The sequence below is a fragment of the Oryx dammah genome, unplaced genomic scaffold (assembly GCF_014754425.2).
Source record: "Oryx dammah isolate SB20612 unplaced genomic scaffold, SCBI_Odam_1.1 HiC_scaffold_14, whole genome shotgun sequence".
Lineage (NCBI taxonomy): Eukaryota > Metazoa > Chordata > Mammalia > Artiodactyla > Bovidae > Oryx > Oryx dammah.
The window spans coordinates 11,427,261-11,444,978 of record NW_024070198.1 but is presented as its reverse complement, the minus strand read 5'-3'; positions in this window follow the sequence as shown (position 1 = coordinate 11,444,978).

Here is a 17,718-nt window from a genome sequence, read left to right as displayed (position 1 = left end):
TTTGTATAGTAATCTACCTTTCTACAAGATTCAAGTTAATCTTTTTATGGCCCGGGATGAATCATCTGGTGTGAAGATTACCCCAAAATACATCTTATGGGTGAGGGTCCTGGTGCCATTCTGAGTTTTAAGACATTCCTTTCTTTCATTAACAGACTGCTAGTGACTACATAACATCCAGCTGAAGACTAATGGTGGGGTACTCTTTCTGCCCCCCTTCTGACGCCTATGTCAGAATCTTTCTCTATCTCCTTTATACTTTAATAAAACTGTATTACACAAAAGCTCTGAGTGATCAGGCCTCATCTCTGGCCCCGGATTGAATTCTTCTCCTCCAGAGGCCAAGAATCCCGGCGTCTTTTCATTCAGCAACAACCTTTCATTAGAGTTTCAGCTTCGATATCAGTCCTTCCAGTGAACCCTTCAGTGAACGCTTAGGACTGATCTCCTTTAGGATGGACTGGTTGGATCTCCTTGCAGTCCAAGGGACACTCAAGAGTCTTCTCCAACGCCATAGTTCAAAAGCATCAATTCTTCGGCACTAAGCCTTCTTTATAGTCCAACTGTCATATCCATACATGACTACTGGAAAAACCATAGTCTTGACTAGATGGACCTTTGTTGACAAAGTACTGTCTCTGCTTTTTAATATGCTGTCTAGGTTGGTCATAGCTTTTCTTCCAAGCAGCAAACATCTTTTAATTTCATGGCTGCAGTCACCATCTGCAGTGATTTTGGAGCCCAGAAAAATAAAGTCAGCCACTGTTTTCACTGTTTCCCTATCTGTTTGCCATGAAGTGATGGGACTGGATGCCATGATCTTAGTTTTCTGAACGTTGAGCTTTAAGCCAACTTTTTCACCCTCATCTTTCACTTTCATCAAGAGGCTATTTAGTTCCTCTTCACTTCCTCTTCACTTTCTGCCATAAGGGTGGTGTCATCTGCATATCTGAGGTTATTGATATTTCTCCTGGCAATCTTGATTCCAGCTTGTGCTTCATCCAGCCTGGCATTTCTCATGGTGTACTCTGCATATAAGTTAAATAAGCAGGGTGACAATATACAAAGGGATCTTCTGTGATTCTATACAAATTTTAAAATTGTTTTTTTCTATTTCTGTAAAAATGTCACTGGAATCCTGATAGAGATTGCATTGAAACTATAGATGACTTTGAGTAAAATGTACTCTTTCGTAACACTAATTCTTCTATCCATAAACAAGAGCTATTTTTCAATTTGTTTATATCTTTAATCTCTTTCATCAAAGTCTTGTAGTTTTTCATTATATAGGTCTTTTACTTCTTGGTTAAATTTATTTATGAGTCTTTTATTGGTTTTGATGCTACTATGAATGGCATTGTTTTTCATTTCTTTTTAAGATATTTGATTATTAATATATAGAAATGCAACTGATTTCTGTATATTAATTTATATTCTGCAACTTACTGAACTTGTTAATTAATTTCAACCATTCTTTTGTTTGAGTCTTTAGTATTTTGTATATATAATACAGTATTATCTGTAAAAAAATCATAATTTTACTTGTTCCTTGACAATTTGGATGCCTTTTATTTATTTATCTTTCTTTGATTGCTCTGACAGGAACTTCCTGAACTATGTTGAACAAGAGTGCTGAGAGTGGGCATCTTTGTCTTGTTCCCAGTTTAGAGTAAAAATTTCAGCCTTTCACAGTTCAGTATGATGTTAGCCATGGCGTCTGTTGTATATGGGCTTCCCTGATAGCTCAGTTGGTAAAGAATCCAGCTGCAGTGCAGGAGAACCTGGTTTGATTTTCCTGGGTTGGGAAGATTCACTGCAGAAAGGATGGGTTAGCCACTCCAGTGTTCTTGGGCTTCCCTGGTGGCTCAGCCAGTAAAGAATCCACCCGCAGTGTGGGAGACCTGGGTTTAATCCCTGGATTGGGGAGATCCCCTGGAGAAGGGAAAGGCTACCCACCTCAGTATTCTGGTCTGGAGAATTCCATGGACTGTAGAGTCCATGGGGTCACAAACAACTGGACACAACTGAGTGACTTTCACTTTTGTGAAAGTCTTTCACTTTTGTGATATATGGTCTTTATTTGGGGGTACATTGCATATCTTCACTTCACTTAGTTGTTCTTCTGGAATTTTATGTTGTTCCTTTATTGGGACATATTCCTCCTGCATCTCATTTTGTCTAACTTTCTGTGATTGTGATTTCCATTCTGCAGGCTGCAGGGTTATAGTTCTTCTTGCTTCTGCTGTCTGCCACCTGGTGGGTGAGGCTAAGAAGTTTGTGCAGGCTTCTTGGTTGGAGGGACTGGTTCCTGCCCACTGGTGGGTGGAGCTGGTTTTGTCTTTCTAGGAGGCAGGGCCATATCAAGGGGCATGTCTAGAGGGCTGTGGGCTCAGTAAGACTTTAAGCAGCCTGTCTGCTTATGGTTGGGGCTGTGTTTCAGCCCTGTTGATCAGCCTGAGGCATCCCAGCACTGGAGACTACAGGCTGTTGAGTGGTGCCAAGTGTTGGTAAGAAAATGGCAACCTTCAAGAGGCCAATGAGGACTCCCCAGAACTGTTGCCACCAGTGTCTTTGTCTCTGCAGTGAGCCACAGCCATCCCCTGCATCTGTAAGAAACCCTCCATTACTTTCAGTCCATCTGGCCCAGTCTCTTTGAAGTCACTGCTTTTCTCCCTGAGTCCTGGTGTGTGAAACCTTGTGTGTGCCATCCAAGAGTGGAGTTTGTTTCCCCCAGCCCTGCAGAATTACTGTGCTCAAACCCCCTGCAGAATTACTGTCCTCAAACCCCCTGCAGAATTACTATGCTCAAACCCCCTGCAGAATTACTGTGCTCAAACCCCACTTGTCTTCAAAGTCACATTCTCTGAGGGCCCCTTCTCCTGTCACCAGATATCCAGGTTGGGGAGCCTGATATGGGGCTCACAACTTTCCTTCTTGTGGGAGATCCTCTGTGGTATAATTACTTTCCAGTTTGTAGGTCACCCACCTGGCATGTATGAGATTTGATTTTATCGTGGTTGTGCCCCCTCCTAGGATCTCACTGTGGCTTCTTTTTGTCTTTGGAGGTAGGGTATCTCAGGTTGATGGAGGCTTCACTCTCTGGAGTATGGCAAGGTTCAGGGAAGGACAACTCACATAATTTGAAGTCAAATGCCAACATTTTATCAGTCAAAGGAAATCATAGGTCTTGTGCAATTTCAAGTAAGCTGGGAAATACAATCTTACTCTATGATCAGAAGGAGGAAAATCAGAAGTACTACATGGACAATACTAGGCAGTTGGAGAGATATCAAGACTCAAGCCAGGATTCCTACTACTATACTTTGATGGTTTAAGTCAAAATACCAGAGACAAGGAAGGATATTTGGATATCTAATAAGAAAAAATAGTGAATTGATAGGATATAGCAATCACAAATATTCTTGTATCTAACAATAGAGTATCAAAATATAGGAAGCAAAAATTTACAGAATTAAAAAGATAAATAGATAAACCCATTATCATAGTTGGAGGATTTAATAGTCCTCTCTCAGAAATTGACAGATTAACTAGGCAGAAAGAGAGTAAAAACACAGATCTGGAAAATACTGTCAATTAGCATCATCTAACTGATATTTACAGTACAATATAGCAAATGCAAAACAGACACATTCTTTTATTTTTATTTTTTTTAATATGTAAATAGGATTTATTATATGGTTAACTTGAAAAACAAATTGTTCCATTTATCAGTGTAAAGTGCACATGAAATTTCAACAAGATGTATCATTTGGGGACCATAAAAGAACTCAATAAAGTTTTTAATGGAATTTTACACATATATCTTCTTATCATAATAGAACTAAATTAGATGCCAATAATAATGGTTATCCAGAAACTTCAGTCTTTTTCCTGACTTTTTCTTTTCTGCTAATTAAAGCGTGTGAGGAGTATATTAGCTATTTATTGCTGTATGACAAATTACTGAAATTTAGCACCTTAAAAGAAGGAGAAATTGTTTTCTTACAATTTTTGAGGGGCTGGGAGCCATTGAATTGGGTGAGTCTGGCTCAGGGTCTCTCATGAGATTGCAGTCAATGTGGACCATTACAGTCATTGATAGTCTTGACTGTGTTGTGCTTAATCTCTCAGTCATGTCCAGCTCTTTGCAAACCCATGGACTGTAGCCCACCAGGTTGCTCTGAACATGGGAAATTCTCCAGGCAAGAATACTGGAACAGGTTGTCATGCCCTCCTGCAGGGGATCTTCCCAACTCAGGGATCGAACCCAGATCTCCTACATTGCAGGTGGGTTTTTTACTATCTGAGCCACCAGGGAAAGGCTTGACAGGGCTGGAGAATCAGTTTGCAAACTCACTCATGTGGCGAGTGGCAAGAGGCCTCAGTTCCTTGCCACATAGGCGTCTCCAGAGGGCTGTTGATGGCATGGTGATCGACCTCCCCAGAGCAAAAATCTGCGAGAGATAAAGCAACTAAGATGGAAACTGCAGCGTCTTTTATAACCTAATTATGTCATCAGTTATGCACTATTTTATTGGTCATGTAGAACAGCCCTTGCCACAATGTAGGAATGCTTTATAAAGAGGCAAGTACTGGTAGGTGACATTCACTGGGGACCACCCAGAAGGCTAGCTACTACAGGAAGCTTTTAAAAAGTATTTAAGCCCTGGTGCAACCTCAGATCTATTAACTCAGAGTCTTTGGGGATTGGGCACTTGCTTTAGTTTTCCTCTTAAGCACCCAAAATGCTTCTCAATGTACAGTGTTGAGGAATATTACATAGTAGAGGAAATCCATTCAATATCATCAAGTAATATCTGTGCATCAAGATCTGGTTAAACTTAATGGAACTCCAACCCTAAAAGGCAGAAAAGGAGTTATAAAAGGGACATAGGTTCTTACAAATCAATTAATCAAACAGAAATTCAATCTATAGGTCAAAATTTTTGAAACATATTAATGTAAATTTCCATAACACCATTGAATATTTGCAACGTTTGCAAGCAGCTCATACCTTTAAAGTTCTCCGGATTATTTCAATGAGCAGCTAAGTTTGGGAACCAAATCTTTACATGCTACTCACCACTGGAGCTTACTTTCTTTCTACCTAGTTTGTCGTTAGGCTTTCCAAGTGGTGCTAGTGGTAAAGAACCTACCTGCCAGTGCAGGAGACATAAGAGACGTGGGTTGAATCCCTGGGTCAGAAAGATCTCCTGGAGGGGGGCATGGCCACCGACTCCAGTATCCTTGCCTGGACAATTCCATGGACAGAGGAGCCTGATGGACTACAGTCCATGGGGTTGCAAAGAGTCAGACATGACTGAAGTGACTTAGCATGCATGAAGTTTGTGGTTGGGGAGGCTCTTGGACTCATTCAGACTTTCTGAAAGGATGGTTTCATTTAACTGGCCATCCAGAGAAATACCAAAGCTGGGGTTGGAAGAAGCCAGCTTCAGCTCTGGGAAGAAGAGACAGTATTTCATGTTCCAGGGAAATTTTTCAAAGCTGCACACAAGGTTTTCATGACTTTAAAGCTCCAGGTAGATAATAGGAGGCTGTAATGCCTTTCAGTTTCATGTTCATCTTTGAAAATATTCCCTTAGATTCAGACCTCAGAAGCACTAGTCTGATGGAAGTCATTGGATCTCAATTGCAAGATCTTTATGTTTGAAATTTCCCCATCTTAGTTATCTCTGTATTTGGAATCTACATAGAATGTGAACATCATTTTTAAGAATGAATTCACAGTTTTATGAATAGGAGAAAGCTTTTAAAAATACCCTTCTGTTTTATTTCAGATGAACCTAGAAAACACACTCAAAGGAAAAAATATGAGCTAGTATTTGACTCTGTCATCTTTTTCTAATCATATTGGCTACTTACGAATTAGGCTTAGAAATAGATATCATTTACAGGGATTCAAGTACTGCAGACGTGGCAACATTTTATATTAGGAAGAGCATGTATTTTAGTATCAGAAGACCTAGATTTTGTCATGGCTCTTTTGATAACTCCTGGTATAAAAATGGACACTATCTTCATCTCCCTGGACCTCAGTTTCTAATTTTAAACAGCCAGAATTTAAACTTCCACATTTTAAGAGTTATCTTTCATCTCTGTTATTTAAAGTTTGTGATTTGAATCTCTGTTCCTTAAAGGATTCTGTGTAACTTGACAGGGTGAGATTCAGCTTAAAGAGAGAAACCTTCACAAATGGGAATAAAAAAGAAAAAAAAAAACTTGGAGCAGTAGGAAGCACTTTTCTGGATATAGCTTGTGATCCCCATGTTTTTCCCTGATGACTCAGATGGCAAAGAATCCACCTGCAATGCGGGAGATCTGGGTTCGATCCCTGGGTTGGGAAGATCCCCTGGAGGAGAGCATGGCAACTTACTCCAGTATTCTTGCCTGGAGAATCCCCATGGCCAGAGAGCCTGATGGCCTACAGTCCAAGAGGTCACAAAGAGATAGACACAACTGAGCGACTAGGCACATGAGCACACACACACCATGTTCTTACAACTAGCCTTTCTGCAGTACACATGGTGACAGGGACAGTCTGCATGTCGAAAAGCAAATGTTTTTAGTAACATTTACTGGAATACAACTGGCTCCTAAGAGCTGGCTAAAATATGACCGATAAGAAAGTCAAGTGTCCACTAAACAAACCCTGAATATAAACATTTGAATTTATTTTTAAGGGGTAAATGAAAATAGTAAGAGTGATTTTTGTTGTTGTTGTGAAATAATTATTTATAGGAATACTAATAACACCAAGAAGTGATTTACCTTTTACAAGCCTCATATATGATTTTGTGCAGGTTCCAAATTATGATTAAATTCTAAGAGCATATCTTTTATGAGAAATGAGGTATGCCTATATCTCTAAGGCATTTATGAGCCCAGCTGTGGATTTGTAGCTTTCCTTTGGGCATAGGGTTTCAAGAAAGCTAAATATAACACCTATATAAGGGTCTTCCAAGTCAGAAGACTTGATCAGTCCTAGAGGATTTGCTGACTATTGAATTGAAAATTTCAGTTCCAGTGCTGTAGTTCAGATACATCAGTAACCTTCTGATGTGCTGGAATTCATAAAGATTAACATCCAGATTCTTCAAATTGAGATGTTAGAGATCAGCTATTGAAATGAAGAAATGGGGGTCCCAGGCTATGTGGTATACATTTCTACCACTTTAGAGTAGACTTATAATGGTAAAAGGTGTTATTTTTCTGGCTCATGAATTAGAAAGAGATGGTTTAGTGGAATGCCTGAATCAATTCGATATGTCCAGAGATTGTGTGTTACAGCATACATCCCCACCTTCACTTCTTCCTTCAACAATGGAAGTTGCTGTTTTCCTAAGCTATTTTGCTATTTTGTAATTTGCTCCCTAAGCCCTGACTTAGTGTAGGCTATAGATGAGTGATGTGGGATTTAAGGTGACAAGAAATAATAGACCTTCACTTCTCTAAAATAAAGACCCTGTACAAGGCTGTAGGGAACACTGTCACTTTTTTAGAAGATGAGGTGGTCCAAGAGAAAAAATGTTTCAGATTTCCTTATGCTGAACCTCAAAATGATGATGTTTCCCCTAAATGTTAGTTATTTTTTTTTAACTTTTTTAAATTGAAGTATAATTGGTTTACAATGTTGTGTTAGGCTTCCCTCATAGTTCAGTCAGTAAAGCATCTGCCTGCAATGCAGGAGACCTAGGTTCGATTCCTGGGTTGGGAAGATCCCTGGAGAAGGAAACAGCAATCCAGTCCACTATTCTTGCCTGGAGAATCCCATGGACAGAGGAGCCTGGCAGGCTACAACCTACGGGGTTGCAAGAGTCAGACACCACTGACTGACTATGCACATATTAGTTTCTACAGTACAGCAAAGTGAATCAGCTATATGTATGCATATATGCCTTTCCTCTTGAACCTCCTCCCACACCCCTTCATCTGACCCCCAGGTCATCAGAGAGCACTGAGCTGAGCTCCCTGTGCTATGCAGTAGCCTCCCACTAACTACCTGTTTTATACGTGGTAGTGTAAATATGTCAATCCTAATCTCACAATTCATCTCATTCTCTCCTTTCCCCTCCGCTCTGTGATGTTGTTTTAAAAAAACTTATACATATTTCTCTCCTTTTACAAAAAACACAATTTAATCTTTTCTTGATACCTTCAAGACATCAATACACATGAAGGTGTCTTTTCTGTGCAGTGATCAGCTTCTTTCTCTCACTTTCCCTTTCTTCTAATCCTTTAATATCATGCTGATATTTATGCTTCTTTCAATTTGTCCATCTTTAATTGTTTTCTCCATTTTATTTTTTTGCAGTTTTCTTTTTCTAATATGATAGTAAAAAACAAGCCAACTCAGGAAGCACAGTTTGTAGGGGAAAGATGATCGACTAAACTTAACAACAACATAAAAAGCCTATTTATATGTTTATATCTGGAAAGAAATACATCTTAATGTAGTAGAAGTTTTCTCTGGATTGCTAGAGTGATTTAAATTTTATTTTCTTCTTTTAAGTAATTTTCCCAAATTTCTGCAATGACCATGTACTTACTTTATAATTTAAAAAAGTATTGATGTTATATTTCAGTATGCTTTTTGATTGTGAATCTAAGTTCTGTCAGTAGAAAGTAGATGTCATCTTGGTTAAATTACCGCTAAATGACCTTGTAAAATTAGAACAGCTGTCTGAGCATCAGTTTATTTATTGCAGAATACTTCTCCCATAGAACTGGGGGAATTAAATAAACTAAGTTGAGTGCCTAGCACACACAATGATTAAAAAAATATAAGTACATTTATGGCAAAACCAATACAGAATTGTAAAGTAAAATAAAGAATAAATTTAAAAAAAATATATATAAGTACATTTTAAAGAATTTTGTGGTAATTGAGGGGGAAAGACTTAAGGAACCAAATTACCTAGATGGAAACTAGAGACTTGGTGAAAATGACAGTTATTTTAGCACTCAGAGTCGATTTCTGCCCAAGTTTGCATTTCATACTGTTTCCAGAAAATTTAACTTATGAATAAGTGGGTGTAACATACCCCACTGAGTTGTCATATTTTAGAGTTGGGGGGGACTTCAGAAACCACTGAGCCTAAAATTTTAACAGTAGAAAATATTAAGAGGAAGTTTTATCTAAGTCTTATAGTATAATATTAATAGCCTCATCTGCAAAACAACCTCCAAGAGTGGATATTCATATAGTTTTTGGCAATCTACTTGGAATTAGTTGTTATCATCTTAACAGTATTTTTTCTGAGTCCCTGGGCCTCAGGGTAGTGACTGGAATGGAGAAGAGACAGGGAGAGAAAAACCAGAAGAGAGGAAAAAAGTGCTTGAGAAAAGATATGCTAAGGCATCAACCCTTAACAGCAAGTCCAGAGTGATAACATTTATCTTTAGCTAAAAATATACTTGGAAAAGGAAAAACTGTTCCCTGCAATTTTATAAACTGCGTAACTAAGCAAAAGAGATATTTCCCCACTGACATGCTGGGGTTTCCATATTTCAGAAGAATTTGCATGCCATCTATCGTGTCAGAGATGAATGAACTCAGGAGAACTGTCTGTTTTGCATTTGGAAAAGGATTGGGGCTATAAGGGAAGTCAATGTTTAGCAGGAGAGTCCCTTGGACTGCAAGGAGATCCAACCAGTCAACCCTAAAGGAAATCAACCTTGAATATTCATTGGAAGGACTGATGCTGAAGCTAGAGTTCAATACTTTGGCCACCTGATGCAAAGAGCTGACTCATTGGAAAACACCCTGATGCTAGGAAAGATTGAATGCAAAAGGAGAAGAGGGTGGCAGAGGATGAGATGGCTGGATAGCATCACCAACTCAATGGACATGAATTTGCACAAACTCCAGGAGATAGTGAAGGACAGGAGATCTTGGTGTGCTGCAGTTCATGGGGTCACAAGGAGTCAGAGACGACTTAGTGCCTGAACAGTTTGCTGATGCTAAAAGCAGAGAGAAGTGTAGTATTTAGACAAATTTCTATGCGATCTTCTGTTCTTTAACACAAAAATCCCTCATGTTCTTATTGAGTAAAAAACTCATAGAAATATTTGTATTTGTTAGACTAATATCAAACTTTCCCCCCCTTGGCTAACTAGTCTCATAAATAGGCTAATTTGGGGGAGGGGCAATGAGTGAGTTCCTTTTCAGCTTATGAAAAAAGTGTTAATTATTCCTTGGACAAGGCTTTGAACTCTTGGAAAGCAGCTCTCCCTTTGATGGAACTGTTTCTGTCTGTTGCTCTTATCTGAAAGCAGCCACCTGGTTTCAGGTCGGAGGAGGGGAAAGAGTTTAATTAAGTTTCCCTAATACTGATTTGATTTCAAAAGCCTCAAAGAGTACAAACACAGTAGTTGTGGCTATGATCTACCTCCTAGATCACCCTCCCTTCCATATGCTTTTTGCTAACTTTACATGTTTGGATTTCAGCTGAACATTTTTCTCCACCTAAAGCTGTCTTATAACAGGTATATAAAGCTATGAATGAACGTACCATTCCACATGCCTTGACACAAGAGGCTCACTGTACACTGATAAACCTGTGTAGAGAAATACTAACATTAAAGTAGTCAGTGAATTTAAAGTCAAGCAGTTAATAAAGTTAGTGGTTTGAACATTCATTTGGACATTTACTTATGCTTTCATTTAATATTTAAGAATCTACCACAGTCAAGCATCATACTAATAAGTATTGATAAAATGTCAAGACACATTTGGTCCTTGGCTTCTGGAGATTATTATCAAAACACAAAGAATATTAGAGAGCATTTTTATTTTAGCCTGGAGTGCCAGGGTAGTATTGGCTATTCTCTCCGTAGTTGTATGTCCTCAGATTGGTCATTTTGCCTCTCTGTGCCACAGTTTCCACATCTGTGAACTGAAACCAAGGGGACTGGGTGTGACCTGTAACAGGCCTTCTCAAAGTATGGTTCAGTGCCCAAGTGCAGACGATTCAATTTTGGTCCTGACATTTAAAAACATTCAGTATTTGGGAACGCATGTACACCTGTGGTGGATTCATGTCAATCTATGCCAAAACCAATACAGAATTGTAAAGTAAAAATTAAAAATAAATAAATAAATTAAAAATAAATAAATAAATAAATAAAAACATTCAGTACAATTTGACAGAGTAATTCTACATATCTCAGTTCAGTTCAGTTCATTTCAGTTGCTCAGTCGTGTCCGACTCTTTGCAACCCTATGAATTGCAGCATGCCAGGCCTCCCTGTCCATCACCAACTCCTGGAGTTTACTCAGACTCACGTCCATTGAGTCAGTGATGCCATCCAGCCATCTCATCCTCTGTCGTCCCCTTCTCCTCCTGCCCCCAATCCCTCCCAGCATCAGAGTCTTTTCCAATGAGTCAACTCTTCGCATGAGGTGGCCAAAGTACTGGAGTTTCAGCTTTAGCATCATTCCTTCCAAAGAAATTCCAGGGCTGGTCTCTTTCAGAATGGACTGGTTGGATCTCCTTGCAGTCCAAGGGACTCTCAAGAGTCTTCTCCAACACCACAGTTCAAAAGCATCAATTCTTCAGCGCTCAGCCTTCTTCACAGTTCAACTCTCACATCCATACATGACCACTGGAAAAACCATAGCCTTGACTAGACGGACCTTAGTCGGCAAAATAATGTCTCTGCTTTTGAATATGCTATCTAGGTTGGTCATAACTTTTCTTCCAAGGAGTAAGCGTCTTTTAATTTCATGGCTGCAATCACCATCTATGTATCTAGACTCTCATAAACATTGGAGGTATGAATTGAAGTCTTTGTTTTATTATTTCAGTTTTTTGCTAATTCACTTTTGCAGGAGTATCAGTTCATGATAGATTTGTAAATAAATCTATAAATAAAAACTGGTTCCATCATCACAGATAAGTGTTTATAAGAGAATATTTTTTATTGAAGAGTTCCATGGCCAAGACTACTAGAGACTTTAAATTTATTTAGTGTATTAAAGGCTCTGAATAGATGAACAGAAGACAAACCTGTAGGCCTTAGCATTTCCTGGGCATACTGTGTCATGGAACCTTTTCTTTCCCCAAAGACATTTATCAGCACTGACCCCCACCATGCATGACCCCTTCATTCTTCTCAGGCTCTGACTCTGCTCACAGGGTTACCCTCTTCATCACTGGCATCCTTGTATGGGTCACTGAGCCCCTCAATAGGCCAGCAGAAACCTCATTAATGGTTTCAGGAAGAGATGAGAGATAAGGGAAGATTCACAGGAAAAGATATTTTGTTGTTAGAGATTTTCTATTATAGTAACTTGCTTTCCTCCACAGACAATGATCAGTGTTTTCTCTGACTGTAAATTTCTACATAAGGGATGCTAATATATTTTTCCTTGTTTAATATCTGCTTCATTAACCACTGTGTGTTATTTCTAATTCTCACCACACACTGTGAAAGTAGTAGTATTATACTTGTTATATATGTAAGGAAAAACACGCCGAGTTTAATAATTTTCTAAAAGTTAACAAATAGAAGTACAGAATTTGAACCCAAGTCTGCTGGGCTCTTTTTGCCCTGCATGCCATGCCGTCTCTGTACCTCAAACCGTCTAACACCTGAGTTGTTGTGAAGCTCTTTCAGAATTGAATAGAGCTTTTCAGATACACACACTAGAACACTCCCACCTCAAAAAGCACAGGGGCCAGAATTTAGGGTTTTAACTTTAGATATTTGGTGAACCATAAGAGACTACCTATAAACATACCTTAGAACAATACAGGCAAAGAACCAAGTCCATGCGATGATGTACAAATATAGCCTATTCCTAAAGCAAGGAAAAGAACCTTTTCCATGATATTTCCTTGCAGCCTTTTCTCACAGTTGTTTCTCAAAGATAATGAAAAATCTATTCACATCTTGTCCTTTTTTTTGAGGGGAAACTGATCTGACTTCTTTATTCCAGTTTGTATAGTTCCTACAGTTACTAGATACTAAAAGATGGTCTTTTAAAAAAGTAATTAGCCTCCAATTAAAATAAATAAATTTATATTAAAAAAATAAAGTAAGCTGGTGCAGTGCAGAAACTTAAAAAAAAAAAGCCCATTTTGGACACAGGAAAGAAATGTGCCTGCTACTCAGTTAGCTCCCACCTGTTCTCTGGCTAGTTAATTCAAACAATCAACCAGAAAGCATTTGGGCCTTCAAGTGGTGGAAAAATTGAAGGAAAACATAAATAGGGATTTTTCATATATTCATTGAAGTTTGATATTTATTAATTTTCATTTCTTTCTTCCCCTAAGTGTTATAGATTTTGAGAAGTTCTTATTTTTATTTCAGTGGAAGTGAAGCAGAAAATCAAACCATACTATGATTTCTTTAAATCAACTGACTTTTTGAAATCATTTTTCAAAATTTCTATGGCCACAACTCTTAAGTATGATTCTCTCTGGGGAGTGGAATTGTGGATGACTTTTTCTTCTTTATACATTTTTTCTATTTTTCAATTTTTGAACAATGAATATTTGCTACTATTTTAACCAGAAGAAAGTATATGTATGAATGTTGTAAAATGTATGTAAAAAGAATCCAATTCTATAGATGTTTACGGGAACTGCTTCAGTATGCAGGTTATGGATATTGAAACTATTTATGAAATCGGATCTGAAGTTCAGATTTCTTTTGTAAATTTCTCTTTTAAAATGTGAGTAGTGGTAGCCTTTGTAGTAATATGACCCTGCTGACATAGTATTTTCATTTGGCCTCTATGAGGACATTTTATTTAAGGTTAAATGGTGTACGCAGCCCCCACTAAGGAAGGTATTTTCATCTGACCTCTATGAGGACATTTTATTTAAGGTTAAATGGGGTACGCAGCCCCCACTAAGGAAGGTATTTTCATCTGGCCTCTATGAGGACATTTTATTTAAGGTTAAATGGGGTACACAAACCCCACTAAGGAAGGTGCCCTTCCTTCTGGTCTCTGATCCCACTCTAGTGCTGTAAGTTCCTTTTCCTTGCTTTGAGATTTGTCTCAAAGGGGATTTAGTGCAAAAGGAAGTTGGGGGGGGGCAATATTTAGTGATTGTGATCAATGCAGAAAGGCAGAGTAGATGACTCAGTGCAAACAGTGCATTCTAGGGCCAGGGTCAGTCAGTCCATCAGCCCTCTCTAACCAGGGCTGCCCTGAGTGACAGAGAACATATGTGAAAGGACCAAGTCCTGGATAGCTGGCCACCTGCTCCTCAGGTTGAGAGTGATGGCTGCTCATCTCAAAAGCTTGTGCTTATCAGTTGACTGTGACCATGAACAAGCAGCATCTGCTTTTTGTGAAAGTAGGGCTCCAGGCTGTACGCAGTCCTTTCCCACCATTCCTCTTGCTTCTGCGTGAATTGAGAAATAAACCCTGACTCCGCTTTTGCCGCAGATTCCCAAGAACTATAACTGGGAAATACAGGAGTTGCAACTAATCATCTCCTGACATTTTGTTCCCTGAAAATAAATAGCCAGATAGCAAAAAAATGTGTTTCAGTGCTCCATGATAATGGGAAAAGGACTTTGAGGGATTTTAATAGAAGCAGTGACTTCATCCATATGAGAACCATTCCAAAAAAAATGTATTTGAAGCAGACAACAGCACATATGCCCTAAAAGGGCTGCTTTATTTAGATACCACATGTCACTTTTCAAGATGAAAAGGCATTCTTCTCTGGAAGGCCTTCTTGGGTAAATACAAAAAACTGAATATGTTTTGAGTCTTTCTCTCTCTCATATGTATAAACATTTATTATACCTCTTTTAATAAATTTTTTTGTTTGCATTTCTTCTCCATTACATTATCAGCTACTTAAGGGTTGGAGGCTTTAATCATCCCTGTTTGATTAAGAAAATTGTCCAGAAGGAAACAGATATTCAACTATGTGTGTTCGATAGTAAAGTATTATTCAGTTCAGTTCAGTCGCTCAGTCATGTCCGACTTTTGTGACCCCATGAACCTCAGCATGCCAGGCCTCCTTGTTCATCACCATCTCCCGGAGTTCACTCAGACTCACGTCCATCGAGTCAGTGATGCTATCCAGCCATCTCATCTCATCCTTGGTCGTCCCCTTCTCCTCCTGCCCCCAATCCCTCCCAGCATCAGTCTTTTCCAATGAGTCAACTCTTCGCATGAGGTGGCCAAAGTACTGGAGTTTCAGCTTTAGTATCATTCCTTCTGAAGAACACCCAGGGTTGATCTCCTTCAGAAAGGACTGGTTGGATCTCCTTGCAGTCCAAGGGACTCTCAAGTCTTCTCCAACACCACAGTTCAAAAGCATCAATTCTTCGGTGCTCAGCCTTCTTCACAGTCCAACTCTCACATCCATACATGACCACTGGAAAAACCATAGCCTTGACTAGACGGACCTTAGTCGGCAAAGTAATATCTCTGCTTTTGAATATGCTATCTAGGTTGGTCATAACTTTTCTTCCAAGGAGTAAGCGTCTTTTAATTTCATGGCTGCAGTCACCACCTGCAGTGATTCTGGAGCCCCCAAAAATAAAGTCTTCCACTGTTTCCCCATCTATTTCCCATGAAGTGATGGGACCAGATGCCATGATCTTCGTTTTCTGAATGTTGAGCTTTAGGCCAACTTTTTCGCTTTCCTCTTTCACTTTCATTAAGAGGCTTTTTAGCTCCTCTTCACTTTTTGCCATAAGGGTGGTGTCATCTGCATATCTGAGGTTATTGATATTTCTCCTGGCAATCTTGATTCCAGCTTGTGTTTCTTCCAGTCCAGGCTTATTAAAATCTTCAGTTCAGTTCAGTTGCTCAGTCATGAGTCTTTGCAACCCCATGGACTGCAGCACGCCAGGCTTCCCTGCCCAACACCAACTCCCAGAGCCTACTCAAACTCCTGTCCATTGCGTTGGTGATGCCATCCAGTCATCTCATCCTCTGTTGTCCCCTTCTCCTCCTGCCTTCAGCATTTCCCAGCACCAGGGTCTTTTCCAAAGAGTCAGTTCTTCACATCAAGTGACCAAAGTATGGAGTTTCAGCTTCAGCATCAGTCCTCCCAATGTATATTCAGGACCGATTTCCTTTAAGATGGACTGGTTGGATCTCCTTGCAGTCCAAGGGACTCTCAAGAGTCTGCTCCAATACCACAGTTCAAAAGCATCAGTTCTTCGGTGCTCAGCTTTCTTTATAGTCCAACTCTCACATCCATACATGACTACTGGATAAGCAATAGCTTTGACTAGACAGACCTTTGTTGGTAAAGTCTCTGCTTTCTAATTGCTGTTTTAATGGTGCCAAATGGTATGTCACATGGAGAATCTCTTCCAGTCTCTATAAGATGGGTGTCATTGTACAGATTGTGATGGTAGAGGGAGACGCTGGGATTTGAAACAGTTACTGTACCAGATCACATTGGCATAAAGCATGACAGGCAGCCCACACAGGTGGGCTGACATGAAAGACCACTCTCACCGCTCACTCACATATACTTACATGGAAGACAAAGAAAATGTGCTGTCCACAATCTACACTTATTTTTGGATCACTTACTGGAAGATTTCAGCCCTGAGAACTCTTTAGGGATATTCTAGTTGAGAGGCTGAATGATAGGGAGTCAAATAGCCCTAAGACTGAATTCTATCTCGGTCATTCACAAGCTATAGAGAAGCTACAGCTTCTCTGAACCTCTGTTTATCTTTAAAGTGGATAATAATAAACACATTGCAAAATTATTGGGGATTAGCATTAATGTATGAGTTACTTGGCACAAAATAGGTGTTCAATACATGTAGCTATCTTTGTTTTTTTCTTTTTTAGAAAGAGTGGGTCTACAGTGACAAGCTTTCCATATTTGAATTATTCTGAAAGTGGAAATATTTCTCAAATGAATTTCATGTTATTGCTTTTAATAGGTTATGGTATATAGAATTTGTTTATTTTTCTTGATGGACTCAGAATCAGTAATTCTGGCAGCTTCAAAACAATGATCAGTCAGTTCAGTCGCTCAGTTGTGTCCAACTCTTTGCGACCCCATGAACCACAGCACACCAGGCCTCCCTGTCCACCATCAACTCCTGGAGTCCACCCAAACCCATGTCCATTGAGTTGGTGATGCCATCCAACCATCTCATCCTCTGTCATCCCCTTCTCCTCCTCTTCCCAGCATCAGGGTCTTTTCAAATAAGTCAGCTCTTTGCATCAGGTGGCCAAAGTATTGGAGTTTCAGCTTCAACATCAATCCTTCCAATGAACACCCAGGACTGATCTTCTTTAGAATGGACTGGTTGGATCTCCTTGAAGTCCAGGGGACTCTCAAGAGTCTTCTCCAACACCACAGTTCAAAAGCATCAATTCTTCATCATTCAGCTTTCTGTATAATCCAACTTTCACATCCATACATAACCACTGGAAAAACCATAGCCTTGACTAGACAGACCTTTGTTGACAGAGTAATGTCTCTGCTTTTTAATATGCTGTCTAGGTTGGTCATAATTTTCCTTCCAAGGAGTAAGTGTCTTAATTTCATGGCTGCAATCACCATCTACAGTGATTTTGGAGCCCAGAAAAATAAAGCAGCCATTGTTTCCCCATCTATTTGCCATGAAGTGATGCTTGGCCCTAATTGTCTCATCTCCCTACTAAATAGCCTGAAGTTAGTTGATATTGAATGCTCACGTGTTTGCTTTTACCCATCATTTATTTTTTAGCCCACTTTTTTGGTAAGA